The sequence below is a fragment of the Dermacentor albipictus genome, chromosome 1, assembly GCF_038994185.2.
Source record: "Dermacentor albipictus isolate Rhodes 1998 colony chromosome 1, USDA_Dalb.pri_finalv2, whole genome shotgun sequence".
NCBI classification, from domain to species: Eukaryota; Metazoa; Arthropoda; class Arachnida; order Ixodida; family Ixodidae; genus Dermacentor; species Dermacentor albipictus.
In genome coordinates this window covers 476579399-476597200 of record NC_091821.1, presented here as the reverse complement: position 1 = coordinate 476597200, position 17802 = coordinate 476579399, and the positions used below count along the sequence as shown (strand labels likewise).

Sequence of the window (17802 nt, the reverse complement as noted above, 5' to 3'; positions counted from 1 at the left end):
TTACGCTGCTAAGCATGAGGTGGAGGTGTGGGCGACATGCAAGAATCGAGGGGGGCGAAATGTAAACAACCGTGTATTGGGTGCACGCTAAAGAACCCCAGGTGGTCGAAATTATTTCGGAGTCCCCCACTTAGGCGTGCCTGGTAACCAGACTGATGATTTCTGCGGTTCTGAGCGCGAACACTCCGGCGAGGTATATATACGCGTCAGGGCACGCGCGCGCGGTCTCTCTCACCCAATGCAGCGAGCGGAGGTTACGGAGCCGCACGTAATACGAGCAAGGCCACCAAGGCGACGTCGTAAGAGGCTTCCAAAGGGAGCGTTTTATGGCGGCGCGTCGTGCACTCCTGGGCAGCACGTCGCGCGCTCGTGACAGATAAGATAGGCCCGGAAATACCACAATCTTGCGAGTCACGCGCGGTGACAAGACGCGCGTGGCTGCATTCTCGGGCGCGCGGCTGCCACGCCAAACGACCAGACGCGCACAACTGGTACGCGCGCAGCGTAGCGACGCTGCAACGATTTCGGGAGCGCGAACAGCATTCCGGAGGAGCCGATAGAGGTGAGCACGTGTGCGATGGTCAATTCTCTGTGCTCTGGCGACGAATCTGTTCTGAAGCGGCGAATTTCGAGAGTCTGCCCTCGGTATTCCAAATAACGTTTTCAGTGGAGCGTTTTCGACTGCCGCTTCTGCTCTACCGTCACGGCTGCCCTCTGCGCCACCTGCGGTATTTCCACGCCTGGGCATAGGGCCCTTCGTGTCTGCATAAAAACCGATAATACCTAGTTTTCGCTCCCCTAGCAAAATTTGCGAAAAGTGGGTTAAGACAGGTATATCCTGGAAGTTTTTCCTTTCGTAAGAGGCAATAATAAATGCAGGCAGACGTCACAAACCATTAACGCTGCCCATGTTTTGTCAGCCCACGGTCAAGATGCATCATAACGTTGTTAATAATATCAACATGGTATGTGCCTCGTTTTCTCTGAACACTCAAGCGAAAACTGGCATATACATAACATGTAGTATTTAGTGCCTGCCACCATTGAGTGCACGAAAGCTCGTGGCTTCTTTTGTAGTGGCGTTTGCATGAATGTATTAATGGCGCATTACATCCCATTTCCCCCAAGCTGCTTACATGTAATGAAGTGTAACGCGCTAGGAAGCGAATTAACGCGGCGCCGACGTTGCTCTCCATTGCGAACGGTAGCTGTGATGTTGAGTTGATGTTTAACCATATGCATTACACTAATACGTTTTTGCTTACTCGTCTAGTTAGTGCTCACTTGATTTTTTTTTTTTAGGAAAAGCACATTTGAGAACGACTAGTAAAACAAGACAACAAACAACAACGAAAGGCCCTACAGATCTAGGACGAACGCGGAAATGCTTCCAATGCATACGATAATGTCGGTCAACAAAGGTTGTAAAATCAGGAAAGCATCGCACCTGCGGCGAAGCATGCCCGTGCGCAGTATTCTTCGCATTTGTTAATTTGTTTCATTTGTTAATACAACCCTATTGCAAAACCCAGTGCCACTGGGACCCAGTGCGCCTGATTATGGGCCCAGTGCAGCGCGCTGGATGCTGGGGCGCTGGGATCGCGCAGCGTGCTGGGAGGCACTGGCTACTCGCGCGAAAAACAGCTCTAGCGCGTTAAATATGCGATGCCTGGACGCCGTATATATATTTTTGAATATAGAAAGCAACAAGGAGCGTTTTAGTGCAATAAAAAAAAGGAAAAAAAAACGCCAAAAATAAAACCGCTACGACCAGGATTCGAACGTCCGACCTACAGATCCGAAGCCCGACACCTTTCCACTACGCCACGCCAGCAGACGGAAATACGAGCGTAATTTACCATGTCAAAGCCGAGAAGCAGTTTGTTTCGCAAAGCTACGTCTTGTACAGGCATGGTTGATGCGCTATCGCCCAGCAACTAAAACTCACGCCTGTACCAGAAAGAAAAGGTTGCTGTCCGTATTCAGCAGTATGCTTGGAAGTGCCAGAACATCGATTTTCACTTGCGATTGCTATTTTAACTTCGAAAAAAGTCCTAAATGAACCGCCGACCCGGGACGGTGTATGGGCTGTTTCTGCCGATTTCGATAGCCGTTTCTTGTTCTTCACGCAAAGGATGTGCAACGTTTCCTTAGTTCAGTGATGCCTTTCAGTCAACACGCCTGTCTAGTCATATATCTTCGTCAGAGAAGCGCAGGCTAGTGCTGGGAGCCTTCGGCGATAGCGCATATACCTGTGTTTATGACGCGTCACATCAGCGGTCATCGCTTCTTGTGCTGACACTGTACACATTAAAAAATTGTTTATTTAAGAACACCGATGCGAAAGCTTAAATATAGAGTGATTTATCCTTGTTATATTTCTTGATACCTGAGCCTAGACGCGCCGATAGCGTGAGGACGGACTTGGCTGATACGCTAGGCCTAAGCTTCGGTGGGGACCGATCTCGGCGCGGGTAGCTAGCGAAAGCTAAGAAGTGCGTATTTTAGCCTCAAAACTTTTTTCAGTACAATAGGGAAAGTGGAAGCGCACGAATCACTTCAGCTTTGTTATCGGTGCGATAATATCATTCAGCGATAAGCTTCGAACTCGGGGTCCGTCGCGCGTCTGAACGACTTCTGCATTTCATGTCCACTCCACAACACTGCGACAATTCCCAGTCATACGTTACGTGCGAACTACTTAAAAACGCGGCGTCCTCTGCGTTTACGTGGTTTCGTTCAAGAATTTAGCTATCCGCCAAGTCCAAAGGGAAAATAAAAAAAAGCGAAAGTGATTTTCAGTTTCAAGTGCGCATGAATAAACATGGGCAGCTCACGCACCGTTATTCCAAGCTGGGACACGAAATAGGGTTTTATAACCCCAAGATATAGCGTTATTTGGGACAAGAGACTAGTATCAAGCGATAAAATTGTATAAATTAAGTATTAAATATTCAGCAGCGCTCGTCCATGCGTATGGAACCAGCGCGGCACAAACACAACCAGCGCAGTTTCCAGTGCGAACCAGCGCACTGCAGCGAGAACCAGCGCCTGTACAGCACAAACCAGTGCGCCCCAGCGTCATGGCAGTGGAACCAGCGTCTCTTCCAGTGTGACCCAGCTCTTATCCAGCGTTCTCACTGGTGTCCCAGTGAGTCCCAGCGAGTGCCAGCGTACCCAGTGCGACCCAGCGCCAAAAAGCGCGCTGGTTTTACGCTGGAAGACGCTGGGAGACGCTGGTTTTTGCAATAGGGAATGCAGCCAACAAAGTAAACAAAGGATGGCCAAACCCGTTCCTATTTGTTGTTTTGGTTAATATGGTTTCTTATAAAACTGTTAGTATCGACTGACAGGGTTTGTAGAGATGAGCTCGTCACTTCATTTGCAAGCAGCTTAAGCTATTTGTCATAGCATATTCGTGCGGGTGATTGAACTCGTTTAAACAGAACGTTTTTTTTTTTAAGGAAGATCATTACTTGCGTTAATCGTTTGTGCTCTAGTTACCAGAAAAAGATGAAACATTGGGCTGCTTAACAACAAAAGTTCCGGTTTTTCCCCGGTTTTCATCGTTAATGCAGCGCACGAATGTGCCCAAGTGATGCGGCATCTGACTTAACCTCGTGTCCACAATTTCTAATTGTAATATGTAGGTAGTTATTCTGCAGAAACTGTCGCAGAAGCGAGACAACCGCACTGCTAAACACGCGTAACGAGGCCTAATTCGGTGATCGCGCTACTAGCGCGCCTTTGGAAGCGTGTCGTACCAAGAGCGAAAGGGAGTTTAATCAGTAACAGGCCCATGCGCGGGGTTAACCTCTGTTTCGATTTGGTAGAATGGGCGCGAACGTAGCTTGCGGACGAGGCTGTAGCGGCAAGGGAAAAAAGCGGCATAACACTTTGCCGAAACAGCGCGTACTCGCAAGAACTTTTACAGGCTGCCCTCGCGCTATATCCACGCGCCACAACGTGGCGCCACCAATTCGGCTGCTTGTTTTTACGATCACATAACCGAGCAAATCGCGGAAAGGTAATTGTCTATGCGGAAAAGCCAGTACTCCAACTGCACATTTGTTTCGTGTTCTGACTAAGCCACCTATAGGCTCAGTCGGAATACCGGGCAAAATGTGAGCCGGACAATGTAACAGAGAAAATACGCGGCATCGAGATTCAACTTGTAGAGAATCTGGGGGCATATTACAGGTGATATAAATGGATGTTGGCAGTGCACAAGGTGGTTACCGCGTTTGTTTGAAGTCACTTATGCACTATGGAGCCGTTATACGCAATGTATTCCAGTGTTCTCGGACAACAATACATGCAACCGGGCTCCCGTTTGAGTGGGAATGGTGACCATGTTAGGAGTCATATGTGGCCATATTTTAGAGTTGGCGTGTGATTTTCTTCGGAAATCCCACGCACTTTGTTAGGATTCGCCTTCTCCCTATTTTCGGGAGGCATACAGTCCCCTCCCTGTGTCCTCAGTGAACTAAATTAGCCACCTAGTTTGAATTCGGTCAAAATAGCGGACATGTAACGGGGGATACGCATACTAAGTTTAAGGTGTGTAAGTGAGAGACTGCATTTTCAATAAACACGCTAATTCGAGCAATCGTATGCGCTACCTAGCTGTTACACGTAAGGTGTTCTTGTTTGCGCCGCGTGAAAAGGCACCGAATTTAATTTTCAGGGAATGTGGAGCATGCTATGGGTCATGTGCTTGTTAGGTATTAAGTGTGTGTTATAACTGTGGTCTTATTAAATTATGTTTACAAGCGCTCCACATTATGCGTACCTTATACGCATATTTTACGAACCCCGTTGAATGTTGTTTTTGCGGGGTCCTGGGAAGACTAACTGTGACACCAAGTTCCATGTTAGTGGAACATAGGACTACCTTACGGCTGATGGTTGTTCAATGTGTAACGTGTGCCGGTTAATCGTGGCTTTTCAATAAAGTACTAGCTACCCTGCTTGAAAGCGTTACAGAACCATTATATAGGTATGTTTTTACGTTATTCTGGGACAACTAAATGTAACACCGAGCTTAAACTTGCAGGAACTTCCGGCTATGTTTATTCGACATGTGCGGACAAAGTTTGAAAATGTTTGGATTAGCTACAAGCACGAGAAAATTAACGCACTTTATCGAAAGAAACAGCTTCTCTGAAAACTGGGCTGCAATTCTGCAAGGTTACACAGTTCTGTTGTGCTTTTTAAAGCAATTAAAGGGGTCCTGAAACGCTTTTTGAACATAGTATCAAAATGTTGACGATTTGTCGAAGAACATGTGAGCCAAATATTAGCAAGTTGATTTATTTAACTTTATTATTGTTAGCTTTGATCATTGTCCCTGATCAATATTCCGCTGACAAGAAGCACGCGTAAAATAACGCGATATCAATAAAATTTTCTTACGCAGCCTCATGTTGCAGATAGCCGGTTTCTGTGGCAAAAATTACGTGTTAGCACCAGGCTAAAACTGCAATTGTTATCTGTCGGCGGGAGTCGCGGGTGCTCCAAAGCAAGCAAAACCAAAAAAAGTGGACTGCACAGTGTTGTAATCCCAACGATGGCACCAGCTGTTGGAACCTCAGTGCTGACGCCCGTTGTTGCAAATGGGTCGCAAGCCCCAAGGGTAGCGTTGGCCTGGCGGCCTGGGGCACACTGGAAGCATCCGAAGGTCCCGGCAAAGCATGAGTCGACTGCTAACAGAACAACTTGTTTATTCTAGCATCGCAAAGAGCGGGCGGTCAGGTCGACCGAAGTGGAGAGACGGGAGGGCACGTTACACAACAGAAGAAATCGGAGCCTCTCTCTTGGCGTCCGGGAGCAGCTGCTCTTATACTCTTGGCGTCGCGGGCAAGAAGGAAGGTCACGAGATGACACCACGTGACAGCGAGGCACGGACGGACTGAGAGACATGTAGAGACAAGGAGGTGACGCATCAGCCGGGCCGGCGCCGGTCAGACCTCCTCGCTTCACACTGGGGGAGCTCCTCTCCCCAGCTGCCGCGCTTTGACAAGCGTGGGCACACACACACACACGCACACACGAAGACACGTGGCACTGAAACATGCCGGGACGCGCTCGGCGGGGATGCGTCGCGGCCGCTCCGAACGGGCCAAAATGTCCGCCGCTTTGAACGAAGCCCCGGCGTCCGTTGAATACGCGCCGGCTACACCGCGCGTCATAGGCGAAACGTAACAGACCGCCCCGCCGGGGGAAGGAGATCCCGATGGTCAGGGAACTGCATCCGCTGTCCGGAGGGATGTCGCTCGATGATGCTCAAACCGAAGTCGGTCGTCCCTCGGCGTTTCTTGAGCGTAGCGCACCGAGAAGGCCTCGTTCTCACGTTCAGGTTCACACAGGACACTGCAAAGTGACTTCGGGAGAGTTCTCATTTTTCTCTCGTTCCCAGCAAGCGTTAGAACTACTCCGAAACTCAGCCGCTCAGTCAGCAAGCACGGCACAACCCTCACTAAGCCATGCCAGGCTCTTTCCCCTTTTATACTACTGCCTAGTTCCTTACAGTAGTCTAGCAGCACTCAGAACGCGTCCACAAATCGGAAAATTGCACTAGAAAGCACATGATCACTTTGAAACACTACACAAAAGCAATATGTTAAAAATCCTGCCTCAGGAAGAAAAACATCAATAACAAACAATTTTGAGGCTGATTCCCACGTTAGGGGCTTCGACTTAAGCCATCGGCGTTACCGTTGAGACTCCCCTTTTTGTAACGCACCTCAAAAGAATACTGTTGCAAAGCGAGGCTCCAGTGCAGGAGGTGGCCATTTGTGAAAGAGATGGTCTGCAGCCATTGGAGAGGGCAGTGATCCGTCTCGAAACATGCGAAGCGGAGATCGCAGCGAGCGACCGTACACGAGCTCAGCTGGCGAACACCCCGTAGCCGCATGCGGCGCGGTCCCCAATGCAAACATCACCCCAGGCAGAAACAGCTCCCAGTCAGTTTGTTGTTCAAACCACAATGCTCTCAACACGCGCTTCATGACGGAGAGGAGCTTCTCAAGGGAATTCGACTGTGGGTGGTACACTGAGCTGTGTAACAGCTTTACCCCACACCTTTCGAGAAAAGTTGTCGTCATAGCGCTGGTAAACACTGTGCCCTGATCTGATGGGATTTCCGCAGGAAAACCAACTCGCGCAAATATGGACAGTAGTGCATTGACTATCTCAACTGAGCTGAGTTCTTTAAGCGGCACTGCTTCAGGGAACTTTGTGGCTGGGCAGATCACAGTCAAAATGTGTCTGTACCCCGTGGCTGTTACCGGCAGAGGTCCCCCTGTATCAATAACGAGCCGTCTAAAAGGCTCCGTAATGATAGGTACCAACTTCAACGGCGCCCTCGATTTGTCCCCTGGTTTGCCCACCCGCTGACAGGTGTCACATGTTTTCACAAAGTGGTCTGCGTCCCGAAAACACCCTGGCCAATAGTACTCTTGCAAGAGACGGTCCTTAGTTTTCTTAACTCCTAGGTGTCCGGACCACGAACCCCCATGCGACAAGCGCAACAGATCCTGACGATAGCACTGAGGCACGATCAGCTGATCGAACTCCACTCCCCTGCGGTCTAGATACTTCCGGTACAGGACCCCACCTCTTTCCACAAAGCGAGCATTTTTCTTGGCGACACCTTCCTTGACAATGCAGCGTATGTTTTCTAGGCTGCCATCCTTCTTTTGCTCGGCTATCAAAGCCGACCGGCTGACTTTTAGCAACCTATTAAGTCCGTCTGACGTAGGCGCGACGAGCAAATCTACAGATAGCTCTTCTAACTTTCCCGCATCGAGAATTTCCTCTCCAGTATCTGGTGCCTCTAACGCTACAGGCTCAATTTTATTCAGTTCGGGCGTGCTCTGAATATCAGCTTGCTGCGCCTCTGACCCTTTCTCATCGTTCGACAACGTCGGCCCCGCAACTACCGCCTTTGCAGCGAGCTCCCGAACCTTCGATCTGGTTAAGGCCTGAACGCTAGCCTCACCAAACAAAAGCCCCTTCTCGCGCAGGAGGTGATCGGACCTGTTCGAAAATAGGTACGGGTACTGGGCGGGCAGCATAGATGACACTGCCGCCTCCGTCTCAAGTGCTCCGAAAGGACCTTCAATAAGCACTTTTGCTACGGGCAGACACACGCTGTGAGCTTCCACGGCTTGCTTGATCCATGCGCACTCGCCCGTGAACATATCGGGTTCTACGTAAGAGGGGTGAACTACATCCATCGTAGCTGCGGAATCGCGAAGCACTCGGCACTCTTTCCCGTTCACGAGGAGGTCTCTCATGTAAGGCTCGAGAAGCTTCATGTTCTCGTCAGTGCTGCATAATGACAAAAACACGACTTTTGTTTTTGTTTCTGGACACTGCGCCGAAAAGTGACCCGGCTTCTGACACGTATAACACACGCGCACTTGCCTCGTCTCGAACCGCTTTCTGCGTTCGGCTTCGGCTGCCGCCGTCTCCTTACGTTCGGTCGGACTGCTTTCACTCGCGTCCGCACTACGTGTGTCCCCCTTTGCTCTCATGGGCGTGAACTTCGGCCTCTCAAACTTGGAGCCAAATTCACCCTTTTGACCGTCCTTAGCTCCGCGAGCCCGACGCGTCACAAACTCTTCGGCTAGCTCAGCGGCTCTAGCCACCGTACTAACATCTGGCCTATCCAAGACCCAGTACCTCACGTTCTTAGGTAACCGACTATAAAACTGTTCCAGCCCGAAACACTGCAGAACTTTCTCGTGGTCACCAAACGCTTTCTCTTCTTTGAGCCACTCCTGCATGTTTGACATTAGCCTGTAGGCAAACTCTGTATATGACTCACTTTTGCCTTTCTCATTTTCTTGAAACTTCCGACGGAACGCCTCCGCTGACAGCCTGTACTTTTTTAGCAGACTCGATTTCACTTGGTCGAAATGCTCTGCCTCCTCTCTATCCAAGCGAGCGACTACGTCGGCCGCCTCGCCGGGTAACAAAGTGAGCAAGCGCTGTGGCCACGTTTCCCGAGAGAACCCCTGCTTCTCGCACGTTCGCTCAAACTTAACCAGGAACAAACCAATGTCCTCTCCAAGCTTAAACGGCCGCATCAGGTCAGTCATTTTAAACAATACTCGTTCTCCTGCACCGTGTGCCTGACTTCCATTACGAGCGCGTTCCATCTCTACCTCGAGACGCTTCATTTCCAAAGCGTGGTCGCGCTGTTCTTTTTCTTTCTCTTTTCGTTCTTTCCGTTCAAGCTCATCTTTCTCTTTTCGTTCTTTTAGTTCGCGCTCCTGTCTTTTTGCCGTCTCCCTCTCCTCAATGGTCTCAAGGCATTCCGACAGCTTGTCATCCTCAGCTCCTAACTCAAGAATAGCCCTTAGCAGTTCTGGTTTTCTGAGTTTGTCTGAGACATCCAGACCCAACTCTCTTGTAAGCTCCAACAATTTCGGTTTGCGCAACGACTTCAAATGCATGGCTGCTGTGAATGCTGCTTTCTCTACTGCCTACTATTGTCTTGCCGCAAACTAACCCGGCAGCAACGACAACCACAATTACCAGCTCTGTTTCTGACACTAACAAAAGCCTGGCAAAACTCAGAAGAAGAAAGTCCCGCACTCACCAAACCTCGCAGCCAAGAATTCAGCGCAGTCGTTCCGCTGCAGGCAACCAGTCATCACACAGGGCTCGTTGCACTGCTCCCGGATGGTCGTTGTGCTGCTCAGCATACAGTCAACCGCATATCTTCGCTGCTGGCCTCCGTTGTCGCGATCTCACCGCTGGCAACCAGCTGTTTGAATCCCACTGATGGCACCGATTGTTGGAATCTCAGCGCTGCCACCAGCTGTTGGAACCTCACCGATAGCACCGGTTGTTGGAATCTCAGCGCTGCCACCAGCTGTTGGAACCTCAACGATGGCACCGGCTGTTGGAACCTCAGTGCTGACGCCCGTTGTTGCAAATGGGTCGCAAGCCCCAAGGGTAGCGTTGGCCTGGCGGCCTGGGGCACACTGGAAGCATCCGAAGGTCCCGGCAAAGCATGAGTCGACTGCTAACAGAACAACTTGTTTATTCTAGCATCGCAAAGAGCGGGCGGTCAGGTCGACCGAAGTGGAGAGACGGGAGGGCACGTTACACAACAGAAGAAATCGGAGCCTCTCTCTAGGCGTCCGGGAGCAGCTGCTCTTATACTCTTGGCGTCGCGGGCAAGAAGGAAGGTCACGAGATGACACCACGTGACAGCGAGGCACGGACGGACTGAGAGACATGTAGAGACAAGGAGGTGACGCATCAGCCGGGCCGGCGCCGGTCAGACCTCCTCGCTTCACACTGGGGGAGCTCCTCTCCCCAGCTGCCGCGCTTTGACAAGCGTGGGCACACACACACACACGCACACACGAAGACACGTGGCACTGAAACATGCCGGGACGCGCTCGGCGGGGATGCGTCGCGGCTGCTCCGAACGGGCCAAAATGTCCGCCGCTTTGAACGAAGCCCCGGCATCCGTTCAATACGCGCCGGCTACACCGCGCGTCATAGGCGAAACGTAACAACAGACTTTCTGCGCGAAAAACTGAGCGTCTGCCAGTGTCCGCGCAACGAACGCGCGCTCGCTCGAAGACGACGCATGTCACAACGACAGCAAAATCGAAGACGTCACCTCACATGCCCCAAATACGTTCTGATCAGTACTCTATCTGTGTACTGCGCGTAGCTGCGTCTTCTGCTTCTGGCCTCCGAGATGAGCAGCGCGCTGCGTTGCGTAGTCTACCGACGCCTCCACGGGGTGCCGCGAGGAGCCCTTTCGCCACCGCGACACCACTTTTGGCCGGGACTTTGCCCCTCTTGTCTTTTGCGCTTGTACCTGAAGGATACGCAAAACTTTGGCCATGAGATTCGTGAGACGGCGTCCTCTATAGCGAGGCTGTTTTATGATTAGTTAGGGAACGGTTCCAGAGCCCCATTAATGTTACCTAATAGCACCGGCTCCCGCATTCACAAAAGTAGACGCCGTACATAAATAACCTAAGCGAAGGCGGCCGACCTATGGAATTAAGCACTTACGAACGAAAAGGTTTTTGACTTCACAGCCCCTGGTGCATTTCGCCTCTTAAAGGGAGACTAAAGCGAAACAATAAATCAGTTTAAACTAATGAAGCCTCGTTTGAGAACCCTGCAGGCAGTCATTTCAAAAGAATACTTTGATTATTAGATGAGAAAATGAAGGTCCAAGTATCAGTATTTGAATTTCGCACCGAAACCCAAGCGCCGGTACGTCAGCGTGACGTCAGGGATTCCAAAGTATGTTTTCGCATTTGGGCCGCGTTGGCTGAGTGAAGGTTCCCGAAACTTGCCATGTTTAATATTTGGTTCCTTTAGAACACAATGTAGTCAATCTGTACCGCTATATATAATTAGCAGGCCCTAGAAGATGCTATCAAAATCCAAGACGTCACAGCCCCCAGGTGCGGGAACTTAAGTAGGCGTCGCCACCCGTATTTCGTTCTTGCACTTTTTCTGGCTTACCCAACGTCTTATTGTTGTAAGAGTGGTGTTTCTGGTCTTGTAGAACGGTTTTTTACTTATGCCAAAGAAATCATTTTTCCCTTTAGTGTCCCAAAAAAAAATTTGCAAAGTCGGCCAGATTTCGTCCACTCAGAGCATACCCCACGAAGAGGGACGGAAAGCTGCTCGTACGTCACAAAGATATCCGCTGCATAGGCATTCATACAATCCTTCCGCGAGACCTTCAGCGTAGACGTGCAAACAAGGCGGTGCTGACGCATGTGCAAGTGAGCGAAAAATGTGTTTGCGTATGAAACTTTTGTGTTGTTTGGCTTTTCTTCCCTTATGGCTTGTTTTACGTTTAGACCAGCAGCAAATAAGTCAAGCCCACAGCGAGCACTCACTCCTTCACGTACGGCACGAGCTATTTTCGCTTATGCAGGAGTCAAACGAATCATCTTGGTTCGCATTGGCGTCATTGTGTTCACGCAGCTGCGTAGACATTTCTCGGGATCGCGTTGGGCGTAAACGGCTTACATGAAGTCACGATACTTGCACCAGCCTTTCTTTCTTGCCTCGTGCTTACGAAGACGCCGCGTGTCGTGCTCAAAGAAACGACGTCCATCGCAATCGAAAAGTAAGTTTTGCAGCGCACCAACCGCATATGAACTGCACTTTGCTGTAGCTCAAGTTATCTATGTTCCACATTGATAACCAAGATGCAGCGAACCATATGCCCTGTAACTTTCACAGCCCATATGAAACGTACTGGATTCCACAAAAGTAAGCTTGTGTTTCCATATACCGTGTGGGATTATTAAGTATGGGAGTTTTGGAGCCTATGGGTTTTTTTCGGTGATGTAATTTTCAGTATTGAAGACTTTCTCGACTCCGCGCCTATTGAAGATTCTCTACCAGATTCCTAGATGGTTGTTTATCACCATCATCATCATCATCATCATCATCATCATCATCATTATTATTATTATTATTATTATTATTATTATTATTATTATTATTATTATTATTATTATTATTATTATTATTATTATTATTATTATTATTATTAGAGAGTTAGCCTCGTTAGTAATATCTGTGAATAGACGTTCTGCGGGCTCCTCGTGAGCGTTTTCACAATGAAACTCGAGTAAGATATCAATTGTTACTACTGCCTGGACTATTAGACTTCAAGAACTCATTATTTCACCAAATGCCACGGATATGTGCTCGAAGCAGTCCGTTTACGCATGTTCACGAAACATAATCCCGAGCTAGCATCAAATGAAGGGCGCTCGTGTTGAGCCTAGAGTATGTTCGTTTCACGTGTTCATGATGTAGCTTGAATTGAGGGATCTGACGTTATAAATGGGCTACTTGCTCAACGGGACTGATGGACCACATATCGATTTATGCACTTTATGCGAGAGACGAGGCTTCAAATTACGTGTCGCAAATTTGGTGCCTCAGGACAAACGAGCATTTACAAAAAACGCACAGCGCAGTGAGCTTGTGTATAAAAATGCCGTATCTAATTGGAAAACTTGCATATAGAAATTATGAAATTGTGCCGCGTGATCTTGGTCCCAAGTCAGAGCGAAATTCTTTGCGATTTTGGTTTCCGGAGCCGAGATTCGTGAGGATTTCACTGCTGTAATTCTTTTCATTTCTTATAAACGAGTTTATTGTAAATTCATTGGTACCGCTCTTTTGGTGTGTTACATGAACAGTTTCGCAGCTGTGGATGCAGCGAATTGCGCCAAACTAGAGCCTATTCATGTACCCGTCCTCTGGTCGTATAGTTCTGTACCAGCATCAACATACATTTACTGAAAATAAAGAGCGATTTTTAGTGTACATATATGTCAGTGGCATCAAAGATTATGGGTTCAGAGGCCATGCTCTTGTGTGCCATCTGTTCCAAGTCTTCCTCGGCCGCGAAAACATAATATTGGAGCAAATGGGCGGGACAACCGGAGTCATATTTCGTTACGTTGGCGTATATCTGCTCTTTGCTCGTAAGGAGACATACACCCAAAGGGGTCGTTAGAGAGCTTTAGAATGTTTCGGGCTGCAAAAGAGCTTTGCGGGTCTTAGCGTTGGGGCACGCAGCAATGAAGAGTTTTAGAATAGCGCTTTGCGTTTGCGGATAGCGTATGACGCTGGCAGCGCCACTACGGCATCAAACAAAATCTATTAGAAATATTTAAATAAAATATACCATTTTATGATAAGAATAGTAATTTTGACTTTTGTGTATTCCCGTTTAATTAGAATTTAGAAGTTATTCTGTAAGCAGCAAACAATTAGTTGCGCTTAGTTTTGATAGTAGTTCGTGGTTTTGAGTAACAAACATTACGTGCCTTCACCAGCTAAGCTAAGCCGTGTTAGGCCTACGAGCCGTAAAATCCACAATCGAATTCGGAACCAGCGGCGTCTAATGAATAAATCTTCATACCACACGCTTGTTGAAAGAAAGCGGTAACCGCAGACACTTCTCCTAGCTAGTGAACTTCACGCGCTACCACGAATCGAACCCGTGCAAGGCTAGAGCCGTCGCTACGATGGATGCCGCCATGCTTGTTTACTCAAATCTTTTGGGGCAACTTTTGGGGCTCTCGCTAAATTCTAAAACTCTCTGATGCCGTTTTAGAGCTTTTCCGAGACTGCGGGTTCGGTTTAAGGTTGGCCGCGGAGCTGGTTCAGGACAACGTTTTTGGACACTAGGCTTACCTTGAGCTTGGTCACGTATGTCGGCGGTACAACCCACAAACGAATATGTCCCCCTTAAATTTTTGTCTTTCCATCCTAAAGTAGTAAAAATGACATTGCCTATTTATTCTTTGCGCTCCTCACTACTGACGCCTTGGCCCCATGAGCTTGAAACCACCTTTCTCGATAAGATTGTTCGGGTAGGGTAAACCAAAGTCCCCAGTCACATATTAGCATTGCCTGCAGCTCACCTATATGTAGCAGGAAATGGAAAGAGGAGTCGCAGACATACTCGGGCACTTTGGCCCGAAAGGTGAAGCATCGGTTGTGATAGCAAATTATTGGACCGCTATACGAAGTAAGGGAAAGCAGTCTTATCGGCTGTAAAAACTTGTAAACGTAGGCACACTAACGAAATCAACAAGCATGGTGTCACGCGCGCAGAAGCAAGCACGAACGCATCAGACTCGATGAGCGCGGAAACTCTCTGTGAAAACGCTGGCGCCAGGAAACGCGGCAGTATAGCTGCGAACGAAGTGACATTCGTGCTGTCTATCGCCTCAACAAACAGCGAGCGCCAAGAAAACACAGCATGCACAAAGCTACGAGCTGCCAACGCACGTAGACAATGCCCCCACGCAGGTCGCACTCAATATAGTAGCGCCGGGCTGCCGCGAGCAGCCGCCGCGTGCGCACAGCTGCAGCCGTAGTAGAACGCAGCCCGCCTCTCTCCCCTCCTCCGTGTGCCTCGCAACGTTGGCTCCCCCTCGCAAGACGGGCAACGGCGCACTTGCCCGCTTTCGTCTTTCGCGCGGGCGCGATTGATTGAATTGAGCCGGGATCTGCGGCTCCCCTCGCACAGCTTCACTCGCACATGCAGCGTATAGGGCCAACACCACCTAGATAGCACAAGGCCTGTTAACTCCGATCCATGACGTCACGCTACCTGGCCCGAAATTTCTATTGACAAGGCTGGGGGGGGGTTAAGTGCCAAAACCACTTTCTGATTATGAGGCACGCCGTAGTGGGGGACTCCGGAAATTTCGACCACCTGGGGTTCTTTAACGTGCACCTAAATCTAAGTACACCGGTGTTTTCGCATTTCGCCCCCATCAAAATGCGGCCGCCGTGGCCGGGATTCGATCCCGCGACCTCGTGCTCAGCAGCCTAACACCATAGCCACTGAGCAACCACGGCGGGTACTATTGACAAGGCTGGCGTGATGAAAGCGGTAACGTCAAAATCACTGTTGCCAACTCGGGAGCATCCCCATTAGATTCTATGGCAGTCGGGCCAGGTGGCATGACTTCATGGATCGGAGTAAAAAGGCCTTGTGCTATCTAGGTGGTGTTGATAGGGTGCGCGGCGACGGTTTTATCGCCCTTCGACTTTATACGGAACATCACGGCGACGCCGACGGCGTACATGCGCTTGGGGTGTCTGTATAATTGTTATCGCAATAAAAAGGTTGCAACCTTTTCCTACATCCACACTGAGCTGTGGCACAGTCTAGGTAATGCCGTGGCACGCTACAGAGTCACGACAGCATTTATCGCGCCAAACAGGGTTTCACAGTTGTGCTGGCGGGTAGGAAAAAATAGAAGCCCCTGTTGCCCGCAGTGAAGGCGGTTGTTTACTAAAGCTCAGGGAGCGCTAGACTTTGTGGACGACCGCAGTAGTGCACTAACTCCTATTTACCTGTGACAAGTCATACGTCAACCAAAGCAGCATGTACTAAGCCTACTTATATGTAACGAATTACATCTAATGAATTCTCTGTATTCAATTACATTTGGTGGTAATTTTGTAATTTATTTTTTAGCTCGGTAACGGTCACTGTAATTCAATTGCATTTTTCAGTAACAGATTACACGTAACCAGTTGCTTTACTGGCCGAACGAAGTGGAAGGAAAGACGCAAGGTTTAGCGCATTATCTTCGCGGGTAGTCCAACGCGGACGCCTTGTGAATGCGCAGATTCAGGCTGGCAAACACTTTTGCACAACTCATTTAGAGGCGCTTTTTATCGGCATTCATAGGTGCTAAGAGCGGCTACTTAATTTTTCGCGTAGCGCAGTCTATGGTCTCTCTCACATAGACAATTTGGGACCAGAAAAGGTACAGTCGCGTGCAACATGAGCTGCAACATCATGCTCATTTTCTGAACGGCCCGAACAGTACACTGCACCGCCAACATACGAACAATTGGTGCAATAAATACCAGTATTTGTAGCGATGTTTAGTACTCCAATTAGTCGTATGTTGGCGCCACGCTGCAGGCTAGCTAGGGCCTCTTCTGGACACGTGCACCGTGGTACAGCTCGTATTACACGCGACTGTACATGTTCTTGTCTGTCTGTGTGACACGTGACTCAAATACACTTTACGATTGTAACACAAAGAGTTTTTTGAGGGCTTAATGATGAACAGTTATATTTTAAATTACACTACAGGTTTAGTTACCTTCGCGAGGCACGTGAACTTCTGCTGGTTTCGCTTATAATTCTTGGTTTAAGTGAAATAGCAAACGAGTGAAGGGGGCTGGCAAGAGCTCCAGCAGATGTTGGCCGTCAAATTTAACCAGCTTTGCTATGACTATACACCGATGACCACTTCACCAGTTGTTGGCAGCACATCACTTACAGACGATCTTTTGAGCTTTTGCCTGCCAGGAAAGTCTTCAAACTATAAGATCAATGAAGCGCTGCACTTCATAAAGAATCCAGAAGCGAGAATTGCAGCGTTGTACAACCGTGATCTCGTGCGCAATGTGTTCTACAGTAAAACACTGTCATTCCTCCAGCACGCACATCGAGCGAGTTTCCATTGTCGCTGCTGATTTCTTTAGAAGAAAATGAAGGAGAATGAGCGATGAAAAGTTTGAAAAACAAACGTTAGTGAAGTTAACGCGTGAAGGTCTGCACTGAAAGAGCCATGCCAGCTTGTTTTATATATTTACTGTGTTAGTGCCACATTAATAAATGTAGGAAGGAAAGTAACGTAAAAGTCATCGATTGCTGTTAAATGCGTCAGAATTTCCTTGCTTATCCAACGAGGAAAATAGCCCGTCCGTGCGTCCCTCCGTCCGTCCGTCACGCTAGACGATCGGTTTCAAGATAGCACCCGCAGCTGCGAGCGAATTGACCTTCGTGCTGCCTCTCGCTCAACGCGAACTAAGCGGCGAGAACACAGCGCTGACGAAGCCATCGGCATTTACTTCGCTCTGTCCCCCTCGCACATCGCTTTCAAAATAGGGCACGCGCAGCCGCACCATACGCACCCGCCGCCGGAGTAGAGGTGTCAAATTTCAGGAAGTTTTGAGGGGCCTGATAGAAACTGGTTTCCTTCATGTTTGTTTTTCTTTTAGAAAATACGGAAAATTTGAAAAAAATACATGATTGCTCAAATGGCTATAAAATCGACACAGGTATTTGTCTCACTCTAACAATAATAGAATTATTGCATCACAGAAGTCCCAGAAGAGCTTCCGGGTTCAAAGCCATGGCGCGATTTCAATTCAAGGCATTGGTTTCACATCATAGCGTCAAAGCCAACATTTGTATCAATGTGTGTCCGATTAATTCACAGTTGGCGCGTCAAC

The 17802-nt window shown here is 48.9% G+C and overlaps 1 protein-coding gene across 3 annotated transcripts in view; it reads left to right on the top strand.

The window, feature by feature from the left end:
* The first annotated feature begins 341 nt into the window (after positions 1–341).
* The window catches only part of LOC139054847 (uncharacterized), a 36657-nt gene continuing 19196 nt past the window's right edge, over positions 342–17802 (top strand). Inside the window, exon 1 of one of the 3 annotated variants that reach the window (XM_070532504.1) lies at positions 342–562. The gene's annotated coding sequence lies outside the window, so the exon portion shown is untranslated. The other 2 variants (XM_070532505.1, XM_070532506.1) reach the window with 2 other exon arrangements.